Genomic DNA, 13,029 nt, shown 5'->3' on the forward strand with positions numbered 1-13,029 from the left:
GTGAAATGTACAAGATTCAAGGGAAAAATAGTCTGGAAAAGGTGTTACGGATACCACAGAGCTTCCTTTAATGCAATTCCATTGGAACTAAGGGAAAATGACATGGTCATTGCCAAAGTGGCAACATTTGTACCTGAAGGAGCAGGAAAAAAAAATCTGCAGCATATATACTTATTATTACTGGATAATAAGCCTGATCACTATTTCACATTTTTACAGAAATTAATTTGATTCAAAATGCTATGCAGTTCAACTGATTTTGACTTAAAAAGCCTTTATTACACTACTACCTGGAAAAGTGGGATAGTATAGTCTAATTGCATAGTGAATTTATGAGCATTTATGTTTTGTACCAAGATGTCTATCTTCTAAGCAATAAATATTTTAAGGACTTGGCACTGTATTTCCAAATAGGTGTTCTAGTGATGCCATAATGGTTTCTTCATAGCAAAAGAAATATGTGCTGCAAATGGAGAGAATTCAGTTTTTTACAAAGAATAGCCATTTCATGCGTTGTTATAAAATAATTTTGCATTAGAGCTCACACTCTAATTGGTCACAAAATTACAGAACTTCTGTGATACAGCCAATGAAACTTGCTGGCAAAATTTTAAGTGTTAAAATTCATATTCCAAAACAAACAGCACGGGCTTTTCATCAACCTGAAAATGAGCCTTGAAGCTTAAATCCAAAATGCATACACTTGAAGGCTCCAGTGTGGAATTCTAAATCCCTCTTTGTAGGTTTAGGATGCTTCATTTGGAGACACAAATAATACCAGTTGAGTAGTTTTTGTTTTTTTAAACAGGCAAACTTGCTTTCCTCCACTTACTTACCTTTCTACTTATTAATTTACAATGCTCACTATTGTATTGCTAAGACCAAAATCAACAGATGTGCAATGTAGGATGAAAAACACACAAAGTAGAATAGTCTAATCTACCCAGCTGCTCAGCAATTTCCTAACATAAATAGTAAATTACACAACACTTCAGTCCTAAATGGCACTTAAGTAGACAAACACAATATCATAAGTGGCATCAGGTAAACAAAAACCAGTAAGCATCCTTATTTAGTAAAAACTATGCTTTTTCCTGTCAGTCCCTGGGAACTCAGTGCCAAGAAGAATAGGATAAGAATATCATTCTTTGGGGGATCAAAATATATATTCTGATTTACAAGACAGAGAAATGTTTCTTGTATTTGAGCAAAGGCTTCTAAATAAGATGCTTTAGAATAGCCTGAGGTTTTTGTTGTTTTGTTTTGTTTTTTGTTTTTTTTCTAGCTCTTCCACAGCTAAACATCCTGTAAAATATCTGTTGTTTGCCTTTTTCACTATTTTAACACCTGCTCTCTATGTCATCTGTTTTGTTCACAAAGAGCCTCCAACAAAAAGTAGCTTTTCCTCAGATTTACTTTGCTAGAGACACCTGGCCTGCAAGTGAAGATAAAAAGCAAACAATAACCCTTAAAGTTGCGTACAGAGTTTACTTGCTGTTTTTGTAAGGTCACTAACACACATTCTTAGGTTCATATTTCAACCTCCCAAAATATAGTGCAAGATCAGTCAAGGTGGGGTGAAAAAATTGTATTTGCTTAATTTTTTTAGTGTACTAAAAGTGTAATACAAGATTTGCTATTAAAAATAACCTGACATTTAGCTTCTCAGCAATTACACAAAAACCTTCATTGGGTCTTTCTCTTTAAAAGTTATTTTTGTTCATTTAGGAGGCAGAACCTGTTTTGTTTTGAAGTTGTGTAAAATATACATTGTAAACTTCTAGTGTGAATTAACTGTTAAACATTGTTCTTGAAATATTGCACATGCCCAAACATTTTTACACACCTCCCCCTCTCCTGCCTTTAATCCATCAACTAAAGGAAACGTTCTGTTTCTGAATGAACACTGTGCTGTATGAATGGAACAGCATGGGAAGTGTGAGCTTCATCTGCTTAATGGACAAACACAATGAGAAGAAAATGAGTTAGATATGTCAATTCTTTTCTGATTTGCTCCTGCATAGGAAGCAAAAGACTTTTTTCTACAGTTAATACAAATTGCTTCTTCATGAAAACACTTTTTTTTCAATCTGGACTTCAATAATGCATTCTACCACTACTGTATGTGCCATACATAAAACTGGAGAATGTCTTTTGAAAAGCAGATTATGTTTAAGCATTCAGATGACAAGCTAGAATAAACCACTATTCCACTTAATCCACAGTTTAGCAGTAAGCCAGTAAGTGATACTTTGAAGCAAAGGCCAAAACCCTAGATCAGCTGTGCTGCAATATACCTGAAATGAACTTTCCTCTTTGACTTTTCCTATCTCAGTATCAATTTGTATACTGAAGTGTAAGATTTTTTTCTAATGTGTGTGTGAGGAGGGAGAATAAAGCTCTCAATAATAAAATTTTCGATTAACTTGATAGCAGGTTGGTATGCAGCTGAGATACAAGACTGTAAATTTTAAATATAGACATATATGTTATTAAAGTTTAGAACTTTTATATAAAAACACCAGGTTTTCAGATATTCCTAAAAGACAGGCAATCCCTTAGGTTCAATAATTTAACTATTTCTATCTGAATAAATGGCAGCTTTACTATTTGAATCACAGCGCCTGTACTCAAGGAACTGCAATTTTTTCAGATGTTAAGACATTGAAATAACTGAACGTTAACTGAATTTATTACTTAATATATTGACTGGATCCTATGACTCAGGAGACATGACTGTCCACAGCAACTGTGTAAAAAAAAAAGGTCATATTTTCTTAGTCTTTCCTGTTACCAACAGCTGAAAACAATGTATGATCAAATTGATGATAGCATCTGGAATACTGATAGCTTATTTGTAGTTTATCAGCATATCAAAAGACTAGCAAGTGAAAGTCTGTATCAGGAGTTACTATTTAAACCCAAGGCCAGAGCTTCATCCTGATCCATCCCAGCAGACTAGGAGGGGAATGCACTGCTGATAGAAATGCAGTATCTTTGGATATGCTTAACTGAGATTAATTTTCCTTTGTCTTGATACCCTAAAAGGTTATAATTATTACTCTACTGAATGTCATTTGTCAAATACAAAAAGATACTTTGACATTCTGCCATCCAAAGCCGTCTGCACACAATGGATAAGGAAAAATATATTGAACAATGTTGGATTTTGAAGTACCCAAGAGATGATTCTGACTCTGACTCCTACATTCCTTTCTTAAGTAATGCATCTGTTTCTACTTATTGTGAAAACTGCTTGTTTCTGTCTATCAACGATTATTTGCTAAGCAAAAGATAACTGGCAGGACTTAAAAGAAAATACTTTCTTACTTTCAGATTAGTATGTTACCAGATAAAGTTTCCACACTACTCTGGATGATATAATTATGCAGTTTATTGTTGTATTTCCTGTAGGTAAATTTCAGTGACAGGATTTGAAATGATGCTATTGCATATGTTTGGAAACTATGTTGTAGAAACCATTTCTGCATCATACCTCAAATAATAAATTGGTGATACAGGTATGAAATTGTACAAAATCAACAAAGAAGATGAGATGTTCTTGTACAGATCTACGAGACAAAATTGAAATAGAGAATTCACCTTCTCCACGGTGCTATCAGTAAAAAATGGGATAAATGGAGGCTTGTTTTACAGAACCAGTCTCATGCTAGCATTCAATATATATTTTCCTGTGCTTGCTTTGTTATTAACGTGACCATAAACTTGTCATCTTTGATTGATCCAAACAGCAAAATGGGAGATTTTTTCTGTCAATTAGTGACAGCAAACTTAATTTCATTTTTTCTTTCTTTTCTTTTTAATTTTCTTTCTTCAAGTGTACATATAGGAAATTAACTTGAAGATTCTTGACTTGCCAGTTTCCAGTTCTTTTTATTTGCATACCCACTTAATATATAAAATTTAACAGCATAGTCTTTAGAATATCTTTGATAGTTTGTCAGAGAGACTGAAGCTGAGGATGGTGTTTCTTTTACAGACAGTTATTGTTACTGCTCCTTTTTTCTTATCAATTATAAAAAAAATCAACAATATGCATCTCACCTCAAATTTACCAAGTAAAACAATATAATTTGCTTGATTCCTAAGCTATTATATATGTATTACTTAGAAGGGAAGTTACCTAGAGACCACAGCAATGGGTTAGACCCATTTCTAACCTTCAAAATATCACTACTAGCACCTTTACTGCTTAATATTGCAAAACACAGTGGTAGAAAACAGTGTTTGCTTTTGAAAAAGTACCATATTCTTTGATTTACAATACTAAGCAGCTTAGTTAACCATTATTTCTTTAATAACTTTTTACATACTTTAATGCAAGAACCTCCTGCTGCATCTGTCATTTCATGGGCTTCTACACAGGTTTGGCTGAAAGCCAGAGCGGGGACAAAGTAAGATGGTTTTCCCCTACTGTTACTGTTGTTATAGGGCTAGACAGGCAAAGTGTTGCCAACTGATTTAGAATACATGGTCTTACATCTTACATTAGTGTCTACAACAGAGACACTGTTGGATCCACTCTTGGATCTTTGGAACTTTGCAAACCCAGAGTTTCATCAGGTGCCTCAGTATGTATTAATTAGCCTCCTAAAGTAAGTTGGATCAGCCTTTTCATCCTGAGGGAGACAAATAGAGGAATGGAAAACTTAACAGAAATCCCCCTTGAAGAGGCTGATAGTCAGCATTGCTGAAGAACTTAAAAAAGCTAGCATGCTGCATGGCTCTCATCCTGACAGACTTTAGCACTGAAGTTTGTAGGCCTGAAAATACAGAGACAATAGGTAGAAGGTATAACTGTGGATTAGACTGCAAATATTATATGAATATATAGTTAAACATTATGCTTCCCACTTGTTAAAAACCAGCTTGAGTACAATAGTCAAATCAGGATTCATTGCTTTTCCATAAGATTTTGGTGTCTTCCTATTCCCACATCCTGATAGAATCACAGAATCCCAGACTGGTTTGGTTTGGAAAGAATTTTCAGAGATCATCTAGTTCCAATGCCTCTGCTGTGGGCAGGGCCATCTTCCAGATCAAGTTGCTCAAAGCCCTATCCAGCCAAACCTTAAACACTTCAGGGATGGGGCGTCCACAACTTCTCAAGACAGCCTGTTCCAGTGTGTAACTACTCTTACTGTAAACCATCCCCCCCAAAACACCAACCAAAATGAAACAGAAAAAACACAATGAAACCAACCAACAACAACAAAAAAACCCCCAACCAAACTAAAAAAACAAAACAAACAAACAAAAAACCAACAAACCCCCCCAAACTTCCTGGAACTGGAGATGCAAGTTGTACTTCAGAGAAAAGTGATTCTCGCATCTAGTTAATGTGTTGAGATATTAATGGGAGCCTTAAGGATACTTATACAGACTGCATAAGGGAAAATGGAGAAGATAGCTCTGGGAAAAAAAAAAAAATAATGTACCTGAAACAAGAATGTCACACACAGAGAAAATATTTTGGTGCTCCAAATGCGCCCTAGGAAATATCTCACTGGTAGTAACAATGAAAACAATGTGTTAGTAGACTGTAAGTATCACTAGATCCTTCAAGAAAAGGGGAATTTCTATGGCACTGAATAAGATTTTTCAGAAATAAAACCAGCAGTGCTTATCTGACATTTTATTATTTGAATTTCTCAGACTAGCCAAATATAAACTAGAAATGGGAAAATAATAGGAATATTATATAATTTAAAAAGGCAAAGTATTTGGGGAGAAAAAAGTATAGCACAGTAATTTAATACCTGGAAATGCTTTAAAGATATGGCACATTATACAGCATTAAACCAAATAACCTAATGCACACAGTAAGTTAAAAAGTGTTTTACAACTGAAAATACTGTGGTCATTTCATTTTCTTGACCAGAGATATTTTTAGAAAATGGGGCAGAGGAGAAAATAGGTTTATTTATTCTCTAGTGAGAATAAGTAAATTATGTTTTGGTGAACATGATTTATATTCCAAGTAAACCAGGCTCAGAGGAGATGTTAAAGAATTCTTCAAGTTACAAAATCCAGATCTACATTTTGTATAAAAAAAATCCCACACCTAGATAGTTCTGCAAACACTCACTGTGTCAGTTCTTAAGCTTCCTAGAAAAAAACATTACTACTCCTTAAAAGCTTTTTTTAGAAAAAATTCTTACTGTGTTCCAAGTAATTACTGAAAATCTGTTAGTTTTTATCTGTTTGTGGAACAGGTTAACCCTAAAAGTAAGATGATGTTTACAAAGCTCAGCAAACGTATCCTGCAATTTGTGTGATTAAATGATATCTATCTAGTCTCTTTCCAATTTCCAGCCCATTATGGCTTAGTCTGAAGAGAGAGCAGGAAGCTACAGGAATCTTTCTGCTGTCTTTATATTGCCCATATGAAGCTATATCAGTTTAGATAACTATCTTCCAGGAGTCTACTAAAGTTATATAAAGGTCTTACTTCTAAAAAGAGAAGGCTGAGAGAATATGCAACCCTCTCTCTGTTAACTTCTCTCTCTGTTAATAAAAGTGTGGATGGGAATCTAGTATTCTTCACAGAGTTTACTATTCACAGAAGCTGTAAGGAAACATTTTCCTCTCTAGATGAGCAAATACTTCAGAATTCTTAGACGACAGCAACTTTTTTTGCAATTCAGCTGACTCTGGAGATTTCTTGTTAAAACCAAGCAGTATCTAAGTGTCATAGCTTTGCTCAAACTCCCTTTAATAACGTAGGGAAAAAATGATCTTTTTAGTTTTGTACTGGTATTCAGGTCTCAAGCATCATGATAGAGTTTTAAAATAAAAACCACAACTATACAGTTTCTTTATCTCTAGGGAACAACATATCAAATTTATATCATTGATTTTGCTCAGATATTAAAATCAGTGTGTTGTGGAAGCCCAACTGAGAGCTTATTGTTTCCAGAAAGGGGAAAAGAAAGCCTTGGTAGATTCATTACTGCTCTCTCAATATTAGCAACTGAAATTCCTCTAATGGGCATTAAAGTGTTAGACTGTGTAATACCTTTTAATAAATATAATTATCAAGAGACTGAAACTAGCTATGTGCATTTCAATATCTGTACTAAAGCACTGATGAGGACCAGAGTGATTCAGTATGAAATCAAAGCTATTGTATTAGAGCATTCCAGTGTGGTACAGCATAATCACTCATACAATTGCCATAAGTTGTGTACTTCAGAAGCAAAGTTTTAGTATGTTATTTGAATAAACTGTTTGTTAAAATCACAGGAAAACACACTGAGCAAACGTTTGATCTTTATCACTCCACTTAAAAAAACTTTTTGACAGGGAGAAAACCTAAAAGTTCTCATCTTTGGAGAAAATAATTGTATCAATTTAAAAATAGTAGGATCTTCTGAAAATCTCTAGTATAAAAACAATTGAGCAGTGTCTTAAGCCCTGTCTGAACAACAGCTCTACAGTCCTGTTCGTTCTCTCACTGCAGGCACTAGGAGTCATTCACCTCCTGCACTCATGGTATCAGCTTCATCGCTATGCTTGACTTTTGGTTCAGGCCTGCACCTGATGTGCGTGATCCTGGAAGGAAAAAGCCTCTTTGTTCCATTCTGTCAGGGTGTGGGAATGGGGAGACACCCAGCTAAGTGGAAAGGACATTTCCTGGGCAATAGCCATAGCCCCCATAGCAGCTCCCCAACACGTGATGTGACATCTGTGTGCCGCAGGGTTGCTGCTCATCATGTGATCTGATGTACAGATTTAGAGGTACCTGAGAGGTTTAATTTTGATCCCTGGCACCTAAAAATCATTTTAGTTTTGTCTTCCTTGACAGAACTTGATGAAGACATCATGTTATGACACTTTATATACTTGCTTTAGGTCTTTTCTCATGAACTACATTATGTTCTATGGAACAATTTTCCTCATTTTCCATTTACAAGGTGTAACTACCTGCATGATACTAGTTCAAACCTACAGTTTCAGAATGAAATATAAACCGGCACCTTAAGGAGAATGTGCCATTCAGTCAAGAAGCAATAGCCTCAGTTTTCCAGGGTATCAGCTGTCAACTGACAATCTCAGCTGTGCAGTCTTAACATTCAAACACAAAAAAGCTTCATATCAAGACTAAAATACACTATTACAAATAGAAATGGAAAACACACTTGCCATACTTCAGTTTGCGTTAACAGATGCCATGTCCAGTTAGACAGTTTTCTTACTCAAGAAGATTCGCCAGTGAAGACCTAATGAAAAAATTTCCATATTTTTGCTTTTCTTTTCAGAACGATTTTTTACAAATAGGGAATTCAACTATTCAAATGAAACACGAGTTTCCAGTTTCTTAGTACAATTTAAAAAAACTAATAAAGTAGGCAAAAGACAGCTTAAATGAATAAGGAAAAAATACAAAAATCTTGTGTTTTACTGCTTCTAAGGAATTGACTTTAAAAATACCCTTAAGCTTCCTTGCATGAGGTCTGAACTTTGACCATATTAACTATCCCTGTGTTTTCACTTACGTTAAGCTGTCATCCTGATGCCAGATTTTCTGAAAGATATAATGTTTGCCTATAAAGTAATAGTAAATTTAAAAACCCTATTGTAACTGCTACTGGAGCCTTACTAGGAATGTTTTCTGAAAACTACTCTGACATGATGAAACAAAGTTCAAATAAGTAGAAAGTAAGCCCCTTGACTAATAACCCAGCCCTCAGAAAGAGTATAAACTGCAACAAATATAAACAATCTGACCCCATTGAAATCTTAGCACATACAAACAAGGATTCTGACAACTACCGTTTACCAGCTAGGCAACAAAGTTTAAATATATAGTTGAAAATACTCTAGTTTTTTCCCCTGACATGTAAGTTTATTTGACTAGAATCTAGAAAAAACTTAGCCATGTCTTGAGTTCAGTTTCTTTGTTATGGTAAACTTTATTATTTTAAAAAGGCTCTGAGGACAGCATACAAAATCTTAGCTCTGCTCCAAACAAGTAGAAAAATTCCCACTGACTTCTTAGTAAAACCAAAAATACTTAGTTTCACTAATTAAATATTAATAAAACAATACTGAAAAAGTATTTGAAGTTGATAATGGAGTAGACCAGTAAATCAGACATGTGCTTTAAGGCTTAATTAATGTGGACTACCTCTAAGTAAGTAAGGATGCTACTGGAATAGAAAAAAGAGTAATAATTTTCATCATGAGGAAATAAACATTTTCCTTTTCTTGTCTCTCTCTAGTCCATGTGGGAGTAGTATCTCCCGAGAGTCTCATCCAGTCAAGTCCTTTGCACTCACCATTTTCCTCAGTGAATTTTCTTCCAACTGCACAATGTTTTGTAAACTTCAAGCAAACCAGAGAATTCATTCCCTCAGCTGGCTTTAAGATCAGCCTTCCAGTTCCCTTTTGCAGCTTACTGCCATTAAAAATTCCTATCCCTATTCCTATCCACATTCACTTTTAAAATTCTGCTCACACAGATTCATTTCCTTTATTTCTTTCCTTCAATTAAAGTTATGCAGCTTCCTGGCTGTCCCTTTCCTCTACATTCTTTCTCATTCAGAATTCTCTGTTCTGGATTCTTTTGTCCTTATAGCTAAATTTGTTTTTAACCTTCTATGCAAACTTCCCTGAGTACTCACAGAATCACAGAATGCTTTGGGTTGGAAAGGACCTATAAGGTTACCTAGTTTCAAGTACTCTGCTGTAGGCAGGGTCACCTTCCACTAGACCAGGTTACTCAGAGCACCATGCAGCCTGGGGTTGAACACTTCCTGGGATAATAACTTCTCTGGGAAACCTGTGCCAGTGCCTCACCACCCTCACTGTAAAGAATTTCTTCCTAATATCTAACCTAAACCTTCCCTTCATCAGTTTACGGCCATTCCCTCTTGTCCTGTCACTACACATGGCTATGTGAAAAAGTCCCTCTCCAGCTTTCTTGTAATCCCCCTTTAGGTACTGGAAAGCTGCTCTATGGTCCCTGAAAACCTCTTCTCTAGACTGAAAAATACCAACTCTCTCAATCTGTCTTCGTAGAAGAGGTGCTTCAACCACTGGATCATCTTTGTGGTCTTCCTCTGGACACATTCAAATCCCTTCTAATGCTGTGGGACCCAGAGCTGGATGCAGGAGTGGTCCAGCTGGGGTCTCACCAGACCAGAGCAGAGGGGCAGAATCCCTTCTCTTGCCCTGCTGGCCACGCTGCTTTGCATGCAGCCCAGGACACCATTTGCTTTCTGGGCTGTGAGCACATCTTGCTGGAGCACGTTCAGCCTCTCATCCACCAGCAACCCCAAGTCCTTCTTGGCAGGGCTGCTCTCAATCCCTTCACCGCCCAGCCTGTGCTTATGCTCGGGATTTCCTGGACCCATGTTCAGGACCTTGCACTTGGCCTTATTGAAGGCCCACCTCTCAAATCTAACACAGATAGCTTTCTTTTCTGGCTAGGTGCATATAGTATCAATGTCATTATACTTTCTAAACTGCTAATGTGCTTAGTATACTCAACTTGAGAGCAGTTTTACATCCATGAGAGTTTCTGGAACTCATATTTAAAAGTCTCCCTCTTCAGTGGTCCTCCTTCTCAGATCTTGACAGACAGGGAACATTGTCCTTTCATGAAATACTCATCCTATAATGTATAGCTCTGGTTCTCAGACATTTTTTTCTGAGATTTTCTCTTCTCTTATGGTTAACACCAATAGCATAATTTGTTTTGAGAGGATCTGCCTTCTGGTCTTTCTAGAAGGGTACCAACTGGCCTGGTGTCAAGCTTTCAGGAGCACTGACTGGAGCTCAGCTCAAGAGGTGACTTGACATCACCACCTGAGTAGTCAGGGGGTACCAGAGACAGAGGAAGTTTTGGAAGCAATGGATGGAAAGACCTGTCTACCCTTTTCTGTGCCAAAAACTTAAATTGCCTGCTTTTAGATGGATAATTCCAGCTGTTGAGACAAGAAAAAAAAAAGTATTTTTAATCAGGATTACATTTTTTTTTTCTGCATCACACATTACATTCTGTTTCTGCAATATGCTGCCTATATATTCTGATCTTGCTTCCAAATATTCGTGTTTGTCCACTTTTAACACAGTAGCTTCCTGTTTTATCTTTCAAGCATAGAATTCCTCAGAAGCTTTTGCACTAAAGACTCTCAACTGGGCTAATGGAACAGTACAGGGAAATAAATAAGTAGTATTTGACAAGAACATATAAGATTGCTAATTGTTTTAACTAAGCAGAGGTGACCACCTGAGCTTCTTTTTTTTAAGGCAGCCTTTAGTGCATTCTGTAGTCATATTTAAGGGTAGTTTGGTTTTCAGGTCCTGCTTCCCCCGCCCAGTATTTTGGAAACCTTTGGGAAGTTCTCTGACACATTTAGTGTCCAGTGACATTTAGTCCAGCAAGTGAGGAATTTTCAAGCTGGTGATGAAAATGCAGCAGTTCTCCAGACACCCCACCTCCCCAGTCCATCTAGTATATTATCAATGGAAACAGTAGTGAGAAACATGCAGTGCATCTTAAAAAAAAAAGCTACAGTACTGAGCACAAATTTATTTTCCCTTCTCCAAAATCAGTGAATGGGTTTAGTAAAGAAATTCAGTCCCTCAAAACTGAAATCTGCAGCTGACATGTGCTTCCCCAACTTCTTGGGCATTCAAAATATGTCGGGCCTTCAGCAAAAATGACTGGTTGTCACTTGGTAGCATCATTGAGGCTTCTACAAGAAAAATATCTCATTAAAGCTCAACAAATTATAATTAGATGCCAGCGTGTTTCAAGGCTTAAGAACTACTGAAAATACTTTCAGTTTCCTTAACCTGTGAACTTTAAAAAGAATCTAATTTTTGTCATGCTGAAAGATGCTCAGTAAAGATGGCTTTGAAACCTGAGACACCCAGTTTTATAGCTTACAAAAGGGACTAATTGTGTACCATAGCTTCCTAACTAATTTGATCCTTGAACTCCAAATCATTCTTCCTTCTGGTTGGAAATGGAATGCAGGATGACTGCTTCCCTAGAAAGCAATGCTGAGAACAAACTGTAAATGCCTAGCTCTTTTTCATTTCCCCAGTAAAATGTTTAGAAAAGTGGAATTTGCTTCATATTCATCAGAAACTTGGACTCTGATTTGCTTTACCACATTGTGAGCTATTCTCTAAAATAGACTGTCCTGTTGAAAGAGGAGTTCTTAAAAAAACACTTGATATTTTAAGTTGAGATAAAAAAGATAAATGGCTGTAAATGTGACTGATACATTTGCTAAATATTTTTTAAAGTTTATGAGGCTACACAGACAATGTTTTTTATGAAAAATGTCATCAGCATATCTGATAGTAAGTTAATTACAGCTGCCTATTACTCAGTGGAATGGAAAAAATACACAAATGGAAAGGATTATTGAGATCTGGGATAGCAAGTGTTTATTCAGATGTCATCTTTGTAGGGCAGAATCTCGTTCTTACAGTGGTCTGGTAAAGTCCTGATTCCTTGTTGGTAGCATGCAAGTTCAAAATCCGATTGAAAACATGTAGACTTGTTTCCAAAAAGTTAGAATATTCAATTGGTTAAATTATAGCCCAATGCCATAACCTAGTATTTTAAATTCAAGTATTGATTATCAGTATTTCCTACACTGTTTATAAATATGGAATCCTCATTTTGAGTACTGATGGCTTGTTGTATATAATGAAAAATATTTACATGCATTTCAGTGAATGGCAGAAGCATCACTGGCTTCTTGTCTTCCTGGCTTCAGTGCTACTGAACTTTGGCAAAATGCCATTCATGACTCACACTATTTATTTATTTATTCTTTATTTTTAGACTAATGGGAACTTTATGAATTCCTTCCCTGATTTTTAAGAGAAATACCACTTAGCTATGATCCAGAAAAATGGTGATTCAGAATCTTAAATGATTGCCTTAATGAACAGCCTTAACTCTTAACGAGTATGGGTAATCACCAAATAATTTATTTTAATTTTGAAGATAATCTTGTTAAATTTTGGTTTTTTAAAAAT

At 36.0% G+C, this 13,029-nt stretch overlaps 2 protein-coding genes across 4 annotated transcripts in view; one reads left to right on the forward strand and one right to left on the reverse strand.

Annotated features, from left to right (window-relative positions):
• MCPH1 (microcephalin 1) overlaps positions 1-13,029 on the reverse strand; it is a 129,050-nt gene that overhangs the window by 38,773 nt on the left and 77,248 nt on the right. The window lies entirely within an intron of this gene.
• The window catches only part of ANGPT2 (angiopoietin 2), a 41,883-nt gene that overhangs the window by 1,063 nt on the left and 27,791 nt on the right, over positions 1-13,029 (forward strand). The gene's annotated exons all lie outside the window — the stretch shown is intronic.

The sequence above is a fragment of the Pseudopodoces humilis genome, chromosome 3, assembly GCF_049639895.1.
Source record: "Pseudopodoces humilis isolate 2021_Gansu_Grassland_sample_001 chromosome 3, ASM4963989v1, whole genome shotgun sequence".
Lineage (NCBI taxonomy): Eukaryota > Metazoa > Chordata > Aves > Passeriformes > Paridae > Pseudopodoces > Pseudopodoces humilis.